The 19,923-nt window shown below is 48.0% G+C and overlaps 2 protein-coding genes across 2 annotated transcripts in view; one reads left to right on the top strand and one right to left on the bottom strand.

The window, feature by feature from the left end:
- The window catches only part of STK4 (serine/threonine kinase 4), a 336,256-nt gene that overhangs the window by 217,287 nt on the left and 99,046 nt on the right, over positions 1 to 19,923 (bottom strand). The window lies entirely within an intron of this gene.
- RIMS4 (regulating synaptic membrane exocytosis 4) overlaps positions 1 to 19,923 on the top strand; it is a 60,486-nt gene that overhangs the window by 10,192 nt on the left and 30,371 nt on the right. The gene's annotated exons all lie outside the window — the stretch shown is intronic.

Genomic DNA, 19,923 nt, shown 5'->3' with positions numbered 1-19,923 from the left:
TAGCCCCTCCCTGCCCTGAAGGTATCATGAGGATTAAATGAGTAACTATTTGTAAAGTGCTTTGTAGAGAGCCCACACACAGTAAAAGTGTGTCAAGAGCGTAAGCTATTACTATCTTGGAGCCTCCAAGCTGGGAGTCTCTCTGAGGTCATCTGCTCATCTTCATTTGAGGCCCAGAGAGGGACTGCGTGGTTTGGCCAAAGCCTCCCAGCAGGTCTGTGGCAAAGCCAGGAATAGACCTGATGTTTTTGGATTCCCAGCCAGGGCCTTTTCCTCTCCTGTGAGGTGCCCCAAGTGGCCGCCGTGGACCCTCCCTGCACCTGAGGCTTAAAGTCCTCACCCCGTGTCTCCAGCACCCAGTGCCCCGGGCAGTGCTGCCTGCAGGCGCCTGGGGAGTGGGTGGGAGGGTGTGTCACTGGTTGGGGCCTGTAATGGAAATTAATTCATTCCTCAGCAAATGTCTCAAGAAACATCTTTCATCTGTCTGGGCCCAACATCAAGACTGTACCAGGTGCTTCTGGGGCCCAGGCCCAGACCAACCCACTCCAAGCCACCTGGCCCCTGGAATCTGCCGCTTCTGCCCAGCCTGTGTTGGGTGTGTTCAGTTCTGGGAGAGGGACCCCCACACTGGGAGACCTGGCCAGTTGGGAATCAGGTGGGCGCCACTAGCTCCGGAGAAATGGATATGCGGAGGGTTCTTAGGCTCCTCCCATGAGTCTTCAAGTTGAGAAGAATGCAGGAGAGAGAAAGACTTTTCCTTCCTCCCTGTTGCGGAGCCTGAGACTTGGGCGCTTGTGCGGGTGATGTGCTGTGCAGTGCTCTCAGGGAAGGCCTGCAAGAAGGATGCGTGACAGGCAGGAAATGCAGCAGCTAAAGGTGGGCACCCAGCTACAGGTAAGCCTCAGCCTGATTTGTGGGAGGCTCTAGGGAGCATGTGGTGTCGCAGAGTTGACCAGCCTCCTGTACTCCCGGGTCAGTCAGTCATTGGTTGTGGGCAGTCCCGAAGGTCGGGACCTAACTCTTGGGGCAAGGCAGTTCCCATTAGCTAAGGGCAGTTCTCTGAAGAAGGGGCTGCTGTGAGCCAGGACCTGCAGCTGTTTGCAGCAGCTATGGGACGGCTGTCCTGCTTGGTGCAGGCCATCTGGCTAGGCTGGGTCCACCCACCAACTGTCTGGGAACTCCTGGCCGAGCAGTGTGCACCCTAATTCAGGTCACCCTCAGCACAGTCCCACAAGGTGTGTGTGATGAACCTGGTAGGTGGGCTGGAAGAGTCAAGGGTCTGGACTCTTGACTTGGCCACGGTCACACAGCTAATGAAGGGTGGGACAGGGCTTCAAATTGAGGTCTATCTCCAACACTTGTGGTCATTTCCAACATTCTGTACTGCATTTCATTTTTTTCATGAATGTATTTGTGTATTTCATGCTTCTTAGTGGGCTTTTAAGTACCTCTTTGAAGGGTGTCTATCTTTTAAAAACATATTTTTTAATGCTTATTTATTTTTGAGAGAGAGAGACAGAGTGCGAGTTGGGGAGGGGCAGAGAGAGAGGGAGACACAGAATCTGAAGCAGGCTCCAGGCTCTGAGCTGTCAGCACAGAGCCTAATGTGGGGCTTGAACTCATGACCTGGAGGATCATAACCTGAGCCAAAGTCAGACGCTTAACTGACTGAGCCACCCAGGTGCCCCAAAGGGTATCTATCTTTCTTATTTTTTTAATTTTTAATATTAAAAAAAATTTTTTAATGCTTATTTTTGAGAGACGCAGCATGGGGGGGGAGGGGCAGAGAGAAAGGGAGACACAGAATCTGAAGCAGGCTCCAGGCTCTGAGCTGTCAGCACAGAGCCCGATGGAGGGCTCGAACTCATGGACCACGAGATCATGACCTGAGCTGAAGTCAGACGCTTAACCGACCGAGCCACCCACGCGCCCCGAAGAGTGTCTATCTTGATGTTCAAGCCCTTTGGGTTTGACAGAACATTTTTGCCTGTGTGATATCACCTGATCCTCCTGGAAAAATTGGCCCTGTTTTCAGAGAGGTTTTCAGCAGGCTGCCTGAAGTGAAAGGCTAAGCGGTAGCTGACTTGTCATGGAATGAGCCCTGGATTTGAGACCCCTTTTCTGCCAGTTTGCCAGTTGAATGACCATGGACAAGTCATTCTCCTCTTTGAGGCTTGCTTTCCTCTTGGATGAACAAGTCTATGGCTCTAAGCCACAGATAACCCTACAGGTATTCTGATAACACTGCACGTAGCAAGGTCTTGGCAAGGTTTTAACTGGGGTGGGGGTGGGGAGTGCAAAACCGGAGCTGACCTCTGCAGTGTGTGTGCAGGGAACAGCCTCAGATTAAGGCCTGCAAATGGGCATAGTGACACCCTGCTGTCCAGGTTTGGGTTCCCCTAGAAGCAGTTCCTGAAACAAGGCTTTGAATGCGAGTATTACGATGGACCACGTGAAATTGCCATTTTTAGGAGTCAAACCAGTCACATAGCAATATGTATACGCTTTGTGTGGTTCACAGAGGTGATCAGTGAAAACTTCAGGAGAGCTGTGAGAGAAAGTGAGTTAGGGAATGAAGTGAGGAAACTGTGTTAGCAGCCCCTGACTGAGGGAGAGCAGAGTTAAGTCTTGCTGGGGGCTTCTGGAAGATTGTGTAAAGGGACAGACAGTGGCTATTTTAATCTTTCTGGACCATAAGGTGTCTCTTACCACTGCTGTTACACAGTTGGAGCTCCAAAACAGCCAGAGAGAATATGTAAATGGATGAGTGTGAGTCTGTGTTCTAATAAAACTTTATTTACAACAATTAGCAGTGAGCTAATTTAACTCCTGGGCAGTAGTTTGCAGATCCCTGGAGTAGAACAGGCACCCCGATTTTCCCGCCCGGGGGTGAGGGAGCTGGGGTATGTATACAGCAGTTCCTGTCAGTCATTGCTTGAGGGCCGTGGGGGTTGGGCTGGGGAGTATTTGTTGCTGTCATTTCCCACCTGCTGCAGGTCGTAGCCCTGAAGCTAAGAAAGTATAGTTTCTGGCAACAGGAAGTCAGGCCAGTGGTCCCTGACAGTAGTAAAGATACAGGACAGGGGACCAACAACATCACTTATGCCAGCTTTGGGGGATGGCTGTGTTTGGAAGAGTGCACTGGAAAGAAAGTGGTGGAATGAACAGGAAAACACATTTTTGGGAAGGGCCAGATTATTTTTTAACTTCTTATTTCCAGGCTTTCCAGCCATTTGTTACTTTGAGGCAAAAATTGGCTCCTCTGTTCTTGGCAGTCTAGTTTGCGTTTTCTACCAGTTTCCTTTTCTGGGACGCCCTCCCCCTCCTCCTTCAGGGCTCCAATGCCACCGCCTCCGGGAAGTACACTTCTCTTCTCTCACAGGGAGTTGATCACTCCTCCTGGGCAATCAAGGCACTTTGCTCTTCTGTCTCACTGGCAGATGCAGAGTGTGGCTTCTGTCATGTTTCCACTGCCACACCCAGAGCCCCTCCAGATCAAGGACCGTGTGATTCCCTGTGCGCATCCCCCCTCAGGGGCATTGATTTGGGAAAGGTGGAGCTGAATCCCAAACCCCTCCCTCCCTCCTACGCTCCCTACCACCTCCATTTCTCCCTCTCTTCAGCTAGTAGTTGCGGATGCCAAGGCCCTGTCCTCGGTGCTGATGACCCAAGAAAAGCCCAGTCTTCATCTCTCTCTTAAAATCTCATGGAGTTTACTGTCTGGTGCGGGGAGGGGCTAGGCATTAGAGTACCCAAAGGAACAGCTAATACTTTGTTCACTACTGTGCTAAGTGTCATACAGGACCAGTGGAGGGTGCCAGGAAAGGCTGTGGCTGGGAGAACTGACCTGCCCTGGGTTGCGGGGTGCAGGGAAAGGGCCAGCTAAGCTGAGATCTGAGGGATGAGTTGGCCAAGTAGGGGAGGGGGATGTGAGACAGGATGCTGTATGCAGAGGACAGATTCGAGAGTCAGTTAAGGGAGTAAAGGGTTGAATCCTTGATTCTCTCAGTCTGTATGGCTGTGTCTCTTTTTCTCCTGTCTCTTTGTCACATAAGTGGAGATATTAACTATAATTGCTACTGCGTGGCAGAATTATGGGTAGTTTTTGCTTTCTAGGTTGGTCTTTTTTTTTTGTAGTTTCCAAATTTTGTATAATGGATGTGTCATGGTGAAAATCAAGAGCTTCAGGGGCGCCTGGGTGGCTTAGTCGGTTAAGCGTCTGACTTTCACTTAGGTCATGATCTCGTGGTTCGTGGGTTCGAGCCCTGCATCAGGCTCTGTGCTGACAGCCAGCTCAGAGCCTGGAGCCTATTTCAGAGTCTGTATCTCCCTCTCTCTCTGACCCTCCCCTGCTCATGCTGTCTCTCTCTCTCTCCTAGAAATAAATAAAAATATTAAAAAAAAAAAAAGAAAATCAAGAGCTTCAGAGTCTGGGGACCTATTCCCACTGGTAGCTGTGTGACCTTAACCATGTCATTTAATCACATGGTGCTTCTCCTTCTCTCTCTGTAAAGTGGGAAGAATATAGTGATGATTTACACACAGTGCCCATCGCATTCTGACACTTCACCTCCATTCATGTATTCAAGCCTCACAACTACCTTGTGAAGTAGGCACTATCACTATGCCTAATTAATTGGTGAGGAAACAGGCACAGAGAGATTGAGTACATTGCCCAAGATCACACAGCTCATCAGAGTCAGTGGCGGGATTCATACCCAGCTGTGTTATGCCAAAGTCTGAGCTTAACCACTTGGCAATACTACCCCCCTCTCAGGGTAGGAATGAGAATTAATGAGGGGACACCTGTCAAGCCCTTAGCATAGTGCGTGACACATAGTGCTCTGCAAATATTAGCTCCTCTTATTATTAGTAGCTGCGCAAAGGCCCTGTGGTGGGAGGGGCACATGGTGTTTTGAAAGCCCAGGGAAGGGAGCATGTGGTTGGCAAAGTGGCAGGGCTGGGTCATACTAGATCTTTAAAGTCAAGAATCCTGGACTCGAGCTTATGGACAGTTGAGCCCTGGTTGGGTTTTTCACAGGGAAGCCACAGACTCCAGTCTGGGGTTTACAAGTACTTGTCTGGCTGCAGGTGGGAAGAATGGAGCCAAGAGGCCCAAGGATGGCTCCGTTTGGTTATAGTGACTCTCCCCAGATGCACCTGGCCATTCCAGCACTGAGTCCTCATGGTGATGATGACCCTTGGGTGTCTGGGCTGCCTGTGTGGGCTAGAGCGCAAGACACGAAAAAGTCAGGAGTGTGTCACCAGGCTGGTCTGGTGATGCTGGGAGGCCGGGAAGTGCCAGTTTGAAGGCAGGAACAAATTACTCTCCTGGAGATGAGGCCGGGCCAATTCCTGCCGTGTTACATTATTAAATTTGTAATCTTCATTCTAATACTTCCCAGCAGTGAATAAGAACCAAATTTAAAATGCTGGCTTTACATTTCTGGAATGAAGCTCTTTGTCAAGAACTCTTGAAACCCATAATTTCTCTCCAGAGGTGAATGTCTATGTCTTTAAAAAAAAAAATTAAAATTAAAAATTAAAGGAAAACCCCTGTTTCAGGGAATGGTTACACTGGAAGGGTTGTCTGGAACCCCAGCCCTGACCAGAAACCGGGAGTAGGACTTGACCTACAGATCCCCAGGGCTGCCCAGAAATGTACACCCCTAAATCTGAACCATGCCTGGGAAAAGAGGTGACAAAAGCCTCATGTTCATCTCACCGTCCCCCCTCCCCAAGTAGTTGGCAGATTCATTGATTTTTGAAAGGGTTTGGTAAAAATCGGGCCACGGTCCCCCAAAGAACGGACCCATATCAGGCTGTGCGAGCTTCGTCCTGACGCGTGGCTGGACGGCTACTGCCTCTGCTGCGGGCCGGCAGAACGCTGGTTTGGGGCTGCAGCTTTACTACTAGGCAGCTCTGCGGCCCTCCTCACTGGGTGAAGGGTATCTATGCCTGAAGGGGACATGCCCCCCTGAACCCCTCTGTGTAGGCCATGTTCTGGGTGTGTGGGACCCTGGAGTTTTGTGTCCAAATGGCCCTGAGTCTCCTGGGGCCTGTGCAGACCCCTGACTTCCCGCATTGCAGGTGTCCTGAGCAGTGGCTCCAAAGTAGCGGTTTGTGGAGGTTGAGAACAGAGCACAGGCGTGCAGAGTGGGTCCCTTTATGTGTGGGGGTGGGACTGAAGGGAAGGGCAGGCCGCAGCTGAGGGCCCGCTCCCTCCTCACTCCCTGTGCAGCCACGGAACACTGTGGCTTCTAAATTTGAACCTGTGCTGGCCTTCAAGGTCATGATGGAGGCATATTTGTCAGAACAGAAGGATAGAACATATTTTATTCAATAGCCTAATTTATAACTTTTAAATATTTAGAGCAAGTATGAGGGCCTCCATTGTACTCTGGCCCTGGGCCCCACAATTTTGGGGAGGTGGCCTTTGTGTCATTCTTTGAACCAAGAATGAGAACTGCCCAGGGGTGGCCCTTCCCTTCATGGTCCCATTTGCAGTACACATGGCTTACATGGTGCCTTTGTGCACACGAGAGAAAGGCCCTTCTCACACCCACCCTGGGTGACTGAATAAAGAAATGGTGGGGTGCCTGGGTGGTTCAGTCAGTTACGCGTCCTTCCCTTGGTTTCGGCTCAGGTCTTTATCTCATGGTTTGTGAGATCAAGCCCCACACCAGGCTCTGCGCTGACAGCACAGAGCCTGCCTAGAATTCTCCCTCTCCTTCTCTCTTTGCCCGCCCCCCTTTGGAAGGATGAACTAGAAAAATGCCAGCTTGGTTACTGTCTGGAGAGGGAGAACAGGTTGCATTGCTGTCTGGGGCCCACCCTCACCTGGGCATTTTTGTGCAGGTAGATACTTGTCCAGTAGTCTGCAAGCCCATGAACCTGAACCAGATTGGAGCCATGGGCGAGACCAGAGGGAAAGTGCTGACACTGTGGGATCCCAAGATATTCATTAAGTCATTTTACATTTTTTAAGTTTATTTTTTTGAGAGAGCGAGAGAGCCAGAGAAGGCATGCACACAAGCAGGGGAGGGGCAGAGAGAGATGGGGACAGGGGATCTGAAGCCCCTCATTTTACACTTTTAATAATCATCCTTATCATGGGGCGCCTGGGTGACTCAGTCGGTTGAGCGTCTGACTTAAGCTCAGGTCATGATCTCACAGTTCATGGGTTCAAGCCCCACGTCAGGCTCTGTGCTGACAGCTCGGAGCCTGGAGCCTGCTTCTGACTCTGTATCTCCATCTCTCCCTGCCCCACCCCCCAGTTGTACTCTTTCTCTCTTCAAAAATAAACATTAAAAAAAATCATCCTCATCATGATAGCAAATCTTTATTTTTTGTTATCCATGCCAGGTACTCTGAACACTTTACCTGGACTAGCCTACTGAAACATCAGAATATGAAGGTGGCAGAATATGAAGGTGGTACTGATGAGGAACCTGAGGCTCAGAGAAGATAGGCTCATCTTTGGCCCAAGGTCATTCAGTAGTGAAGTCAAACAGGCCTGCCTGGCATGTGAGTCTGTTAGCTTAACCAGGGCTCTGCATGGCCCTTTGTCATTTTTAAAAGCATTCTTTGTGCAGTCAACATATACTGACCCTTGCTCCAATGTGCTGGGTACTAGAAGGTAGGACAGGGGCCTCCCTCAGCTGAGGAGGAAAGGTGAGCAGAGCAGATAACTGGGTGACCCCATTGAGCAGGGGGTGCTGAGTGTGACTTGAAGTGTGAGAAGCTGTTTACCAGACTGTGTAGTCAGGGAGGAACATCTTGTAGTTTATTCACGTCTGGGGGTGGGGGTGGGGAGAGTAGGTGCTTCAGGAGGAGGTAGGGCCAAGGAAGAGGTGAGTGGTTAGGAAAGGCTCTTATGCCTGGCCCTTCTTGGAGACTAGAGCTCTGTCGTCCTCTTCAGGTCTCCTGGGCCCTTGCCGAGAGGGGCGAGACTTACTGCCCACCCCCAGCCACCATCCTTTGCAAAGGCCGAACAGTCATTTGCTGTGGTTTTGGCCAGGACCATTTGGGACCTGGCTCTCCGAGCCCTCCCAGGCCGTGGCCCAGTCCCTCCACGGGGCTTCTGCTATGCCGGGAGGGGTAGAGTCACCACTTACCATGTTTCAACTTTTTTTAAACAATATTGTGTGTTCGCTAGTCACAAACACCTGTTGTTTCACTAGCTGACATTTCCTGAGCACGTACCACATTCCAGCTGCTGTGCTAAGATTTCACGCGCGTTTCCTTGTACAGTCCTTGGTCCTGTACGGTCTACGGTCCTGTCGCTATTCCCAAACTCCCCCAAGGTCACGACCTAGCAAACAGCAGGGCCGGTTTCCTCGGGTCTAACATCCTCAGTCTGTGCTATGTGTCCCCGTGGTGGAGATTTTGAGAAAAATGAAGAGAAAACACACAAAAAGAAAATAAAGATGACTCCAGTTCTGTCATCCAAAAGCAGAATGTTTTAACCATTGGGGCGATTTCTCTCCACTTGTGTGTGTATGCGCGTGCGTGTGTGTGCGTGCAGGAATGTGTGTTTAAACCAGGGCAGGGTCATGCTGTGATAGTGTTTTGTAAACTGAAGCCGCTGTTTAAAAATCACCTTAAAAGGACCTTCGCAGGCTGGTCTCCACAGGGACACTGTGATTTCTAGGATCGGGTCTAGAACTGTACGATTCGTCTGTAGAACGTGGGCCTGCCGAGGCCGGCCCAGGGACAGCACAAAGGCGGCTCTCCTTAATAGCGACGGTGCATTTCTGTTCCTGCTTTTCGCTCTTGTTCTTGTAAGAGATAAATAAATAAAGTTAAAACTGACAGACTTACCCAGGATTTTATTCCATGCCCGGCCCCGCATTTAAATGCGAGAAGCAGAAGGCTTGTGCGCTATAAATAGCCCAGGCCGTTTCTGAACAGTGGCAGGGAGAAATTGTAGGTTCTGTTTCCTCCCAACCTGGTGACCTGGATTACTTCCTTCCTGCCGCCGTTGCTTTCCTCCCCGCCTCCTCTGCCCATCCTTCACGGAGCAGCGCAGGGCCCTCTCGGCAAGCGTTCAGTGAGCACCAGCCCTGGGCCAGGCCCTGGGTGCTGGGCACATGGACTTGAGTGCACCACCAGCCCTGTCCCAGCCTGGGGTGGTACAGATGCCACAAATGCAAGCCTTGTCATTGGCAAGCCCAAAGAGGGGTCCCTAGCTCTGGGAATGGGGAAGGGCAGAGTTGAAAGAAGGCAGGGGGAATCAGGGAACTCCAGGGAGGAGGTGGCCTGGGAGGAGGTAAGGGGGGATGTCTCTGGGACCACACAGGTGCTTGGCACAGAGCAAGGTTTGGTGTTACTAAGCGATTGGATGCCTCTTGAGGGTACATCTAGCTTCCTTTGGTGGCTCCCACGGCTTCTAGAATCCCAGGATCTTGGGTGAGGAGGGTGTTCAGCATTTCAGTAGTCCAGTGATTCCCAACATGCTGGGTACATGTTTCTCCATCCGACACCAGGGTCCTGAGCTCCAACCCAGATTCAACTAAAACTTTCAGATAGGACCCAGAAATCTGTTTCTTCAGGAGCTCCCCAGGTGATTCTGATGTTCGACCACCTTTAGGATTTGCCGTATCGATACAGTCTCCATCTGGGGACCTGCCTTGGTCCCCTGTCCAGTCTCCCTTGGGTGACAGTGAGGGAAGTAACCTTTCCGGGCAGTTCCTTCCACTGACAGACAGCTCGACTGCAGAATGTCCTTCCTTTGTGCCCAGAGTCACCTTCACCATTAATCCTAATACAATAATGATACTGAAAATCAAATTTGTACAGCCCTTTGTTGTCCACAAAATACTTATTTAATTTGAGAGGCAAAAACTACATAGATTTTAAATTCAGAGAGACCTGCTTTTAAACCTTTCCTCTTTTTTTGTCCTACCCTACTGGATGTGTCCTTAAACAAATGAACCTCTCCATATCTCAGTGTCCTCATCTCTTAAATGGAGATAATAATAGTATCAGGTCATTGGAAGGATTGAGTAATGTGTGATATGGGCTCAGGACAGGAGTAAGGCACCCACTTCATCATCATCATCATCATCATTACTGCTGTTATTACGTGAGACATTTACATTCAGCGTTTAGAGTGCCTGACATGTGCCCAGCCCTACTGTAGGTGATGTGGCACATTGTGAAGACGTTCTCACTACATGGCAGTCACCAGCAGTATGGTTAGTATTATTTGAACCTTGCAAAGTTGCTGGAGTAAAAATCGCCCACCTTTTACTGGTAGGAAGATGAAGCTCAGAGGGTTGGAGGAATTCCTCAGCTGATAAGAGATGGGAAAAGAATTGAATCTGTGTCTTCTGCTAGTTCTCTTTTCTCCCACCGTCAGCAGGCTTTTGCATCAGCCCCTGTGGGAAGGAAGGAGGGAGGAGAGACATGGTGCACAGAGTTAAGCGCCCCCCCCCCCACTTTAGCCCCCATGATGTCCTTGGTGCTGGGCAGTTTAGGGACAGCTATGTAGTCTCATTCTCTTCCCCCACAGTGTTCCACTGGAAACATCTAGTTACGGTGCTTTTGAGCATCTTGCAGGCGTAAAGGAGTCCTTGGGGAGAACTGGAGGGCCTGGCTGCTCCGCCGGCTCTCCTGGGTTGGATTTGCAGCCTGATTGGGGTTTGGGTCTTCAGATTTGCTCTGGCAGCTTCGGTGTGGCCGACACCTTGTCCACTCTCCGCAACCCCCACTTCACCCTGAGTCACTACCCAGTGCCGGTGGCATTGCTTCCCTGAGTCCAGGTCTGACTGGATTTGTTGGTTCCAAGGCTGGCCTTGGCTGCGGAACGTCCCCCTGAAACCTTGAGCAAGTTTCTTCCCCTCTCTGGGAATATGAGGGGGTGCAGTTAGAGATACCAGATGGGGACTGTCTGGAGTAGAGACTGAGGTCTGGGGTCAGCTAGATCTGAGGTAGATTCCAGCTCTGTCAGAAACCAGCTGTGCGGTCTTGAGCAAGTCACTTAACCTCTCTGTGCGTTAGTTTCCTCATTTGTAAAGACGGCATAATAGCAATCATCACACAGCGTTTACATGGGGTTTAAATGGGATGAAACAAATCTTCAGGTGCTTCACTCCTGGGGTGGGCTCTTGACGACAGAAATAGTTGGAGCTGCGCTCCTGTAAGAGGAGCCTGTGTTCTCCTGCTTCTTTGGATGGACATCTCTGACAATTCCTGCTTTTGCTACAAATGTTTAAAATGTGCTTACTTTCAGGGCCAGAGGTTTATCACCTTGAACCTATTTTTTTTTAAGTTTATTTATCTATTTTGAGAGAGTGAGAAAGCACAAGTGGGGTAGGGGTAGAAAGAGAGAGAGAGACAGATTTCCAAGCAGGCTGCGTGCTGACATCGCAGAGCTTGGGGCTCAAACCCACGAAACTGTGAGATCACGACCGGAGCTGAAATCAAGAGTTGGACACTTAACCGACTGAGCCACCCAGGCGCCCCTCACCTTGAACTTCTTGAAATTACGTATAGGTTCTGTCATTGTGCATCTGTACTTTTTTCTGGAGAAAACCAGGATTTTTAAAAATAGAGATAAACAGCTTTCAAAAGACATTCAAAGGAGTCCAAGAAGTGTAAGAGCTCTGAGAGGGAAGGAAACTGGTACTCAGAGCCCTTGTGCAATAGGGCTGGTGAGTTCGGGAAGACAGAGGATTCTGTCCCCAGATTGCCAGTGTTTTTGACCCAACCCTGCCATTTCCAAGCTGCATAAATTTTATTGAACTTTAGCTTCCCATCTGTAAAATGGGGATAAGATAGGGCCTCTTTCATGGGTTGCTGTAGGAAGTAAATGAATCCACGTTCGTTGTGTAGCATAGCACCTGGCATGTGGTCATTGCCCAGCAAATGCTGGCTGCTTCTAACATCATCATCATCATCACCCATTGTTTCCATCCATTGGATGCCAGGCTTGATGCAAGCAGTGTCTGTCTGCCAAAGTGTGTCTGTCCTCACCCACCATATCGTCCCAAACTTCATCTCATACCGCTCCCCCTTGCTCATGCTTCTCCAGCTGCTCTGGGCTCCTTGTTTGTTGGACATGCCTGACTTAAGCCCACCTCAGGGTCTGTGTATTTGGAGCACTTTCCCTCCAGGTATTTACCTGGCTTGTCCCTTTACCTTCTTCGGGTCTTTACCCACGTATCATGATGAGGCCTCCCGGGCCACCCATCCCTCCACTCATCACCTTCTAGCACTCTCTATATCTTCACATATTTGGGTGGTTTAATGTCTCCTTCCCTCTCCTAGATTGGCGCTTCAAGAGGGCAGTTGGTTTTCCTTATGTTGTTCCCTGCTCTGTCTAGCTCCAGTGCCTAGGACAGTCCCTGACATATAGATGGGCTCAGAAAAATAGTTGGTGGCTCCAAGTGAGATAGGCTCCTGTAGGATCCTCAAGCTCCAGAAAATATCTCCTATGTGATATTTTCAATCAACAAATATTCTCTGAATCCTCCTCTGTGCCAGTGCATGTCTTAGGGTCCAGGGATAGAAAGATGAAGTTAAGGAGCTTACAGGCCTGGAGGTGACCACAGGGTAGCTCCCTCCCTAACAGTCACCTCAGTTGTTACTACAGAATTGTGCTACGAACCAAGGACTGTCTTCCACCCTGGACTGGGAGAGCACGGTGGACAAAGACCTTCATCACCTTGGCCCATGCCGTGTCCTCAGCACTAGTATGAGGCCTGGCTCCTATGTGTGGACTGGATGCATGAATGAGCACATACAGGGTGTAGTGGGGTAGGGACTGGCAGAGGGTCTGTGGCTATACCAGGGAGGAGCAGAGCCTCCCTCACATGGGAGGTGAGGAGCATTCTCCTGTCCCTTGGCAGCCTGCTTGGACTCTTACTTGGCCACCAATGCAGCAGCTTGGGAACCATGGGAGGGTGGGGGCTTCTCCTCCCTCAGGAGGCTGGGTAGCCCGCCACAGCCCTTCTGTGTTTCAGCCTCTGCCTGAGCCTGTCCTTGGAGTTAAAAATAGCCAAGGATGGGAGTGCAAGGACATTCTGTCCTTCTCTGCCATGAAGCAGGGACTTTGCTACCATGTCTCAAAGGGGGCTGCAGGGGGGCAGATTTGAGAAGTCAGCGGTTTAAAGAATTATCCCTTCCTGCCCCCTTGAGGACAAGCACAGACTTCTCTTTCCCCAATCTGGGGTGCCTCTAAATGGGCTATGGAATGTCACAGCTGGAGGGGCTCTAGGGTATAGGGTGATATGTGGCTGGAAGCCCGTCACCTCCAGGCCTGGGACCTTTGCAGGCATCATCAATCAACTAGAGCCCCTCTTTCCTGGGACCATGGCAGGCATCACCAATCAATCATAGCACCCTTTTCTGCCAAGTCCAGACACAGTCTAAGAATTTTTAACACGGAGTATTTTAGGCAACAGCTACCAGAGCTGGCAAAAAAAGACAAAACCAATGTATCATTGTGATCTCGTACAGTCCCCTCATGGTGGGAAAACTGAGCTCAGAGAGGGGGCAGAAATTTGTGTGATGTCATGCAGAAAATCTGTAGTAGAGCTAGGACCAGACCTAACTCTGCTGGCGCTGTTTTGTTCTCTGTCCCCCACTGCATCTTTTTTTTTTTTTTTTTAGCAAGAACTAAAATGTGTCTGTCCATAAAGAAAGTTTTTTTCACTGGAATACAAACCTCAAAATTTTATGCAACATACTGTGTATATGTGCTGACAGGTACTTTTCTAAGGAAAGAGAGAATAGCTTTTGTCAGCTTCTCAAGAGGCTCCTTGCAGAATCAGAAAAGGTGAAGAAATCCAAACAGAATGACTGGAATGGGCTAAAGTGCTGCTCAAGGTGTGGGCCACAGACCAGCAGCATTGGCCTCCAGTGAACCTTAGACACGCAGAATTCCAGGCCCCACTCAGGAACTACTGAATTCAATCTGCATTTTAACCAGATTTGCACATTTGCACGTTAAAGTTTGAGAAGCCCAGGCCTGGACTTTGGAAGCTGCGCCTTTGGTTTCCGCAAGTGTACGGAGTACCTGCTGAGTGCCAGGCACCTTGCATGTCTGTAAGGCAGACCTAATCCCTGCCCTCATTTGAGGGACTAGAAAGGAACTGATGCTCCTTGGCCAAGATGGGGCCCAGTGGTGCTCAGCCGCTGTGCTGAGGCCGAATCAAGGGAGGCATTTGTTTAAACTGAAGATAAAGTGTGGCACTTCTATCCAAGGAATATGAGATCCCCAGCAGACGTTAAGCAGGTGTGGGGGGAGGTTCTGGCCTGGACAGTCTCAGTGGGCTCCTGGTTGGCTTCCGTCCCTCAGAGCATGCAGAGGGGGCTGGACGTGCGGCAGCCATGATACTTGGATGAGCCGAGCAAGAGCTTGAGGCCAGGTTTACCAGCAGCCTCTGGTGCTGAGTAGCTCATGTAAGTTGAGTTTGCTCTGGTGGGTGCTGGTGCAGGTGATTCCAGCTGGTTCCAACTGGTCTCCACAGATCCTGGCTAATTCTTCTGAGTCGGGTAGGCTCTGAAATAAGCTGACCATGTGTAGACTGAGGAAGGTGCCAGTGGAGAGCTGGAGGCATAAACAGAAAGCTTGCCCTGGAATGGCTGAGAGTATAGAATTCCTTCCCCTCTCCCCCATGTGTTCCCTGCATAGCTTCATCTGTGTGCCTTTGTGGGGATATGAGTGTACACACGTGCTTTGAAGATGGCATGTCTGCGGTCCAGAGCACACAGCCTAGACATCATGCAGCCTTGGCAACAGGCTTCACATGCTGACCTCTGGCTCAGCTGGAGCCCTTTGCTGCCTCTGTTGAGGCCAGCCCGGGCCTGAAGCAGCATTACCTGCCCCCATGCTACTGGCTCCATGTCGGGGGGGTCAGCATAGAATAGGGGCTAAGAGCAGGACCTGGGAAAGGAAATGGGTATACATACATTTATAGAGGGAAAGATATACCTGCATACCATACAATTAACTATTTAAAATGTATAGCTCAGTGGTTTTTAGCATATTCACAGTTACACAGTCATCACCAGAATCAACTGTAGAACGTTTTCCTCACCTCTCCCCTCAAATCCTGTAGCCATTAGTACCTACTCTCCCATCTCCCCTCACTTCACCCTCTAGAAAGGAATAATCTTTCTATCTCTATAGATCTGCCTATTCTGGACATTTCTTATAAATAGTCATAGAATATGTGTTTTTCGTGATGTTTTGTTCATTTTGCCTATCAGGGTTCACCAATGTTGTAGCCCTTATCAGTTCTCTATTCTCAGTTACTGCTGAATAATATTCCAGTATATGGGTGCAGTAGATTTTGTTTAGCTGTTCCTCAGTTGGTGGACATTTGGGTTGTTTCCACTTTTTGACTATTATGAATAATGATACTGTGAACATTTGTGTTTGACTCTGTGTGTGGTCTAAGCAGGTTTGTTTTACATTCTGCTCCTCTACTAACTTGCTATGGGAACTTGGGCAAAGCGCTTCAGTTCTCAGAGTCTTGGTTTTCTGAGAGTTTCTGGGAAGTAGGGACATTGTCATTTATTTCAGAATCTTATTGATCACAGTGACTATAATTTCCTTGCCTTTATCTTACCATGGCAGTTACTGTACATCTGTTATGTCATTGAGGTCAACCCCACTAGGGGCATGAGGGGATTTATTTCACAATTAATGTGAATCTGCGCTAAAATAGGCTAACACAGGGGGGCGCCTGGGTGGTTCAGTCGGTTAAGCCTCTGACTTCGGCTCAGGTCATGATCTCACGGTTCGTGGGTTCGAGCCCCGCGTCGGGCTCTGTGCTGACAGCTAGCTCAGAACCTGGAGTCTGTTTTGGATTCTGTATCTCCCTCTCTTTCTGACCATCCCCTGTTCATGCTCTCTCTCTCTCTCTCAGAAGTAAATAAAACATTAAAAAATTTTTAAGTAGGCTAACACACTGCCTCGTTATAACAAATCATTTGGTGGCTTTGCAACGTGTGCAAGGGAGAGAGCTCTCCCATCTCCTCTATACCTTTGGTCTTTCCACATTATTAGGGGATTTGTTTCTTTTCTATCCTGTTGTATATTCTTTAAAACTTTTAAATATACACAGAGAAAAGTGCAGTGGCTGGAAGAGATGTTTTGAGGTTTCATCATTTCTATTTTTCCTCTGCCGTGAAATTAACATGTCCCGATAGGGCTTGCTCTTGCATCCTGGATTCCAGAGAATTCATGGGTTACAGCCACGGCTAACTCATAAGGGAAGTTTAATATGAGCAAACAGTAAGCCTTTGTTCTGTAAGTGACAGATTTGGACCTCATTTGTTACTGCGGAATAACCCAGTAAGAGTTGATCACTATTACCACGAGAAGTGGGTTCTGTTATTATTTCTATTTTATTAGAGGTCTGAGTCTCAGAGAGGTTCAGTAACTTTCTTTAGTTTATTCAAAAAGTGGCAGAGAGATGCTGCAAGTCCTGCACCCAGTTATTCTGGCTCCTGAGCCTGTGCTGTTAAGAAGATGAAAGTATGTAGGCCGTGTTTGGTTAGTGGTGAGTAATCCAGTGTGGATGGAACACCTGGTATGGTCATGATGTCAGACTTGTAGTATAGATTTGGGGCAGATGCTGAAAGCCTTGCATGGTGTGCAGATTATGAGGCTTCTTAGGGTCCGATAGGACCACAGACTCCACCTATGTGTCCACAAGCCAACTTTTTCCAGAGCTTGCTCATATTGTCCTAAGGGCCATTGAGAATGCCTTTCTGGGGAAAGGCAGCCACTCGTGGGGACTGTAAATAATCTTCCTTCCAATGATTGCTGAAATACCTCTTATCTAGAAAGTATTCTCATGTTGGTAGGAATAGAGTGAATGACTTTCCCCCGACCATCCATGATAAGTGTTTCTTATCATGATAAGATAGAATTTCTTCCCCAAATGTATTTTCTGGGCATTCAGAGTTCTTTGTTCTCAGTTCACATTTTGGTTCTGCATTTTTGCCTTGTCCCTACATACTTGTCAATATGGCTTTTGGTTGTAAACTCCCAGAAGGTAGCACTTGCATCTACAATAAAATCTTGCTATGAATTTATTTGCAACCAAGTATAATTCAGCATTGAAATAGTTCTTCTTACATCACAAGCACTACCTCTACTTCCAGTGCTGTATTAATTACTCCTCAGTTCCCATAGTACTATGTGTATATCTCTGTCCTTGAACTATTGTATGTTGTAATTATAACAGCTTGTGTTATAATTGCCCATTTACTTGTCTGTCTCCCGATAGACTGGGAGTTTCAACAAGGTCTGGATTTAATTCATCTGTATTATGAGTCTCCTGCAAAGGCCCTAGCACTGAATAGGCACTTAGTAAGAGTTTGTTGAATGAATGACAGTTACTTACCTGTTTTCTCTCCCCTCCCCCTCCACCAACTGTAAGCTCCATAAGGACAAGGACTGTGTCTTCTAATATCCAAAGTCACAAAAAGCATGGGATAGGAAATGAGCTCAGTCAATGCATATTTCATTGGACACATGAAATGAGAATAATATTTTCTTCCAGAGGCACAACTCTTTAGAGCTACAAAGCATATTCATATACTTTACCCAGTTAATTCTCTCAAAATCTTTAGACTCTCCCTATCTGGTGTCTCAAATCCTTATCATGTGCCCTTTGCCTCCCTCGCTCCCACCAATTTCGTCTCTGCATCTTTATGACCTCTCCCTCTTCTCCCTTCAGATCTTCTTGGAAAGAGTTCTGAGGAAGTCACACACAATGTAAAGGGAGGCTTCCTAGGACCAGATGGGACCACAGATGCTACCTCTTTGCCCACAACCCAGCTTCTTCCAGAGCTTGTTCACCTTGTCCCAAGGGCTGTTGGCAATGGCTTCCTGGGGGAAAGGCAGCCTTATGGGGACTGTAATTGTCCCCCCAGCATAAAGGGAAAATTACACTCTAGTCTGCACTGGACCAAGATCATTTTCCCGCTTAACAGCTTTGCCATCTTGGGCAGGTTCATTAACCTCTCTGAGTCAACTTTGGTTGTGAGGGTTAGATGAACTTTGTTGAATGCCTGTTGTAGGCCCTGGGAGCTCAGTAAGTGGGAGTTCCTGTCTTTACGTGTAAGGGTGGAGTTTGAGGCATCAGTAAGCCCTTGGAAAGGAATTGTGGCTTAAAAACAAACATGAGGTGGTATTGCTTTGTTGTTCTGAGATCTCCCCTCCCTGTGTACTGCCACTTCTGCCCCAGGGAAGCCGAGGATGCAGCACTTGGGTCAGCACCATGGACAGTTCCAAACACCTGTTGCTACTCCATTTCTGTTCTGCAGTTGGTTTTCAACTCCAAGCCATAACTTCATTTTATGTGCCACCAAGGCAGATAAAACATGTCAGAACCTTTCTGACTTGCCATCGGTTGTCATTCACGTCTCAATTTCAGAGATGTTGAAAATGTGTGTCTTAGAATCAATGAAATAATGGCAGTATATGGAAGTTGGTATTAGTGAGCTATTGGCCAATGACCCTTGAAGAGGTTAATTATAATAGCCAGAATTTATTGAATGCTTACTGAGTTCCAGGCCTTTTTCACCCCACTACCCCCACCCCGGCCCCATCTTCTGTCTTAGGTGCTGTCTGCCCTTTATATATTGACTTAACAAATATTACATTTGGGGAATATAAATGTGAGCCAGATAGACAGTTAATCAACAGTTTTCCCACCATCCTTCTTCCCAAAATATTCTAGTTCTGAGCCTCATCTCTTCAGAACATTGCTTCTTGCTGAAGGATAATCCATGTTAATCTTTCCAGTCCACATCATGCTTAATCCATTTAAAAAGCATTTTAAATGCATATCCTTAATGACCCAGCAATTTCCCTCCTAGGTTTGTGCCCAGAAAAAAGTGCACAAATAAATGGTCACCAAAAGACACATATGAGAATGTCTTTGGCAGAGCTTTTTGTAATATCCCCAAACTGAACACTATCCAAATATTCATCAGCAATAGAATTTTGATATATTCACCCGGTGTAAGACAATAAAGCTATGAGAATGAACTGCATTGAAACAATCAATGTGAATAAAACTCACAAATATAATGTTGAGTTAAAGAAGCCGACACTAGAGAATATAGAAGAGATGATTCTGTGTATACAGAAGTACAAAAGAGGGATGCCTGAATGGCTCAGTTGGTTAAGCGTCTGGCTTTGATTTTGGCTTAGATCATGATCTCACAGTTCACGAAATTGAGTCCCGCATTGGGCTTTGTGCTGACAAGCATGGAGCCTGGTTTGGATTCTCTCTCTCTCTCTCTCTCTCTCTCGCTCTCTCTCTCTCTCTCTCTGTCCTTTCTCTGTTCATGTGCACATGCTCGCTCTCTCTCTCAAAAAAAAAAGTACGAAAGAGGCAAACCAATCTGTGGTGTTCGAAGTCAGGATAATGCTACTCTTGGAGAAGTAACCATTACTCAGAGTATGAGGAGCTTCTGGGGTATTGGTAATGTTCTGCTTCTTGATCTGGGTGCTGGTTCCATAGGTGAGTGCACTTCATAATATTCATCAAGTTATATACTTATGATTGTACATTATATAATTGTACACATTTTTGTAAATATATTACACTTTAACAAACAGTTGTTTTTAAAAGCATCTTTCTCCAGAAGAGAAGGGGATGGTGAGAGTTTTATATGCAGGATGACTGGCAAGACTTTCGGGGGTAGTTGGTCACATGGGATGGTTGGAATTACCTGAATTATTCAGTGTGAATGGAATGGAGAGCACATTGGAGAAAAGGGAAAAAATAGTCTGGGAATGTAGATTGGGACTAGATCCTAAAGGCAATGTGTGTTAAGCCCTTTAGAGTTTATTCTGCAAGCATTGAGGTATCATTGGAGATTTTTATTTTATTTTATATTTTATTTTATTTATTTTAAAGAGAGAGTGCAAGTAGGGAAGAGGGGCAG

This window comes from Crocuta crocuta, unplaced genomic scaffold (assembly GCF_008692635.1).
Source record: "Crocuta crocuta isolate KB4526 unplaced genomic scaffold, BGI_CrCroc_1.0 scaffold477, whole genome shotgun sequence".
NCBI lineage: Eukaryota > Metazoa > Chordata > Mammalia > Carnivora > Hyaenidae > Crocuta > Crocuta crocuta.
This window is presented reverse-complemented; position numbering and strand designations above follow the sequence as displayed.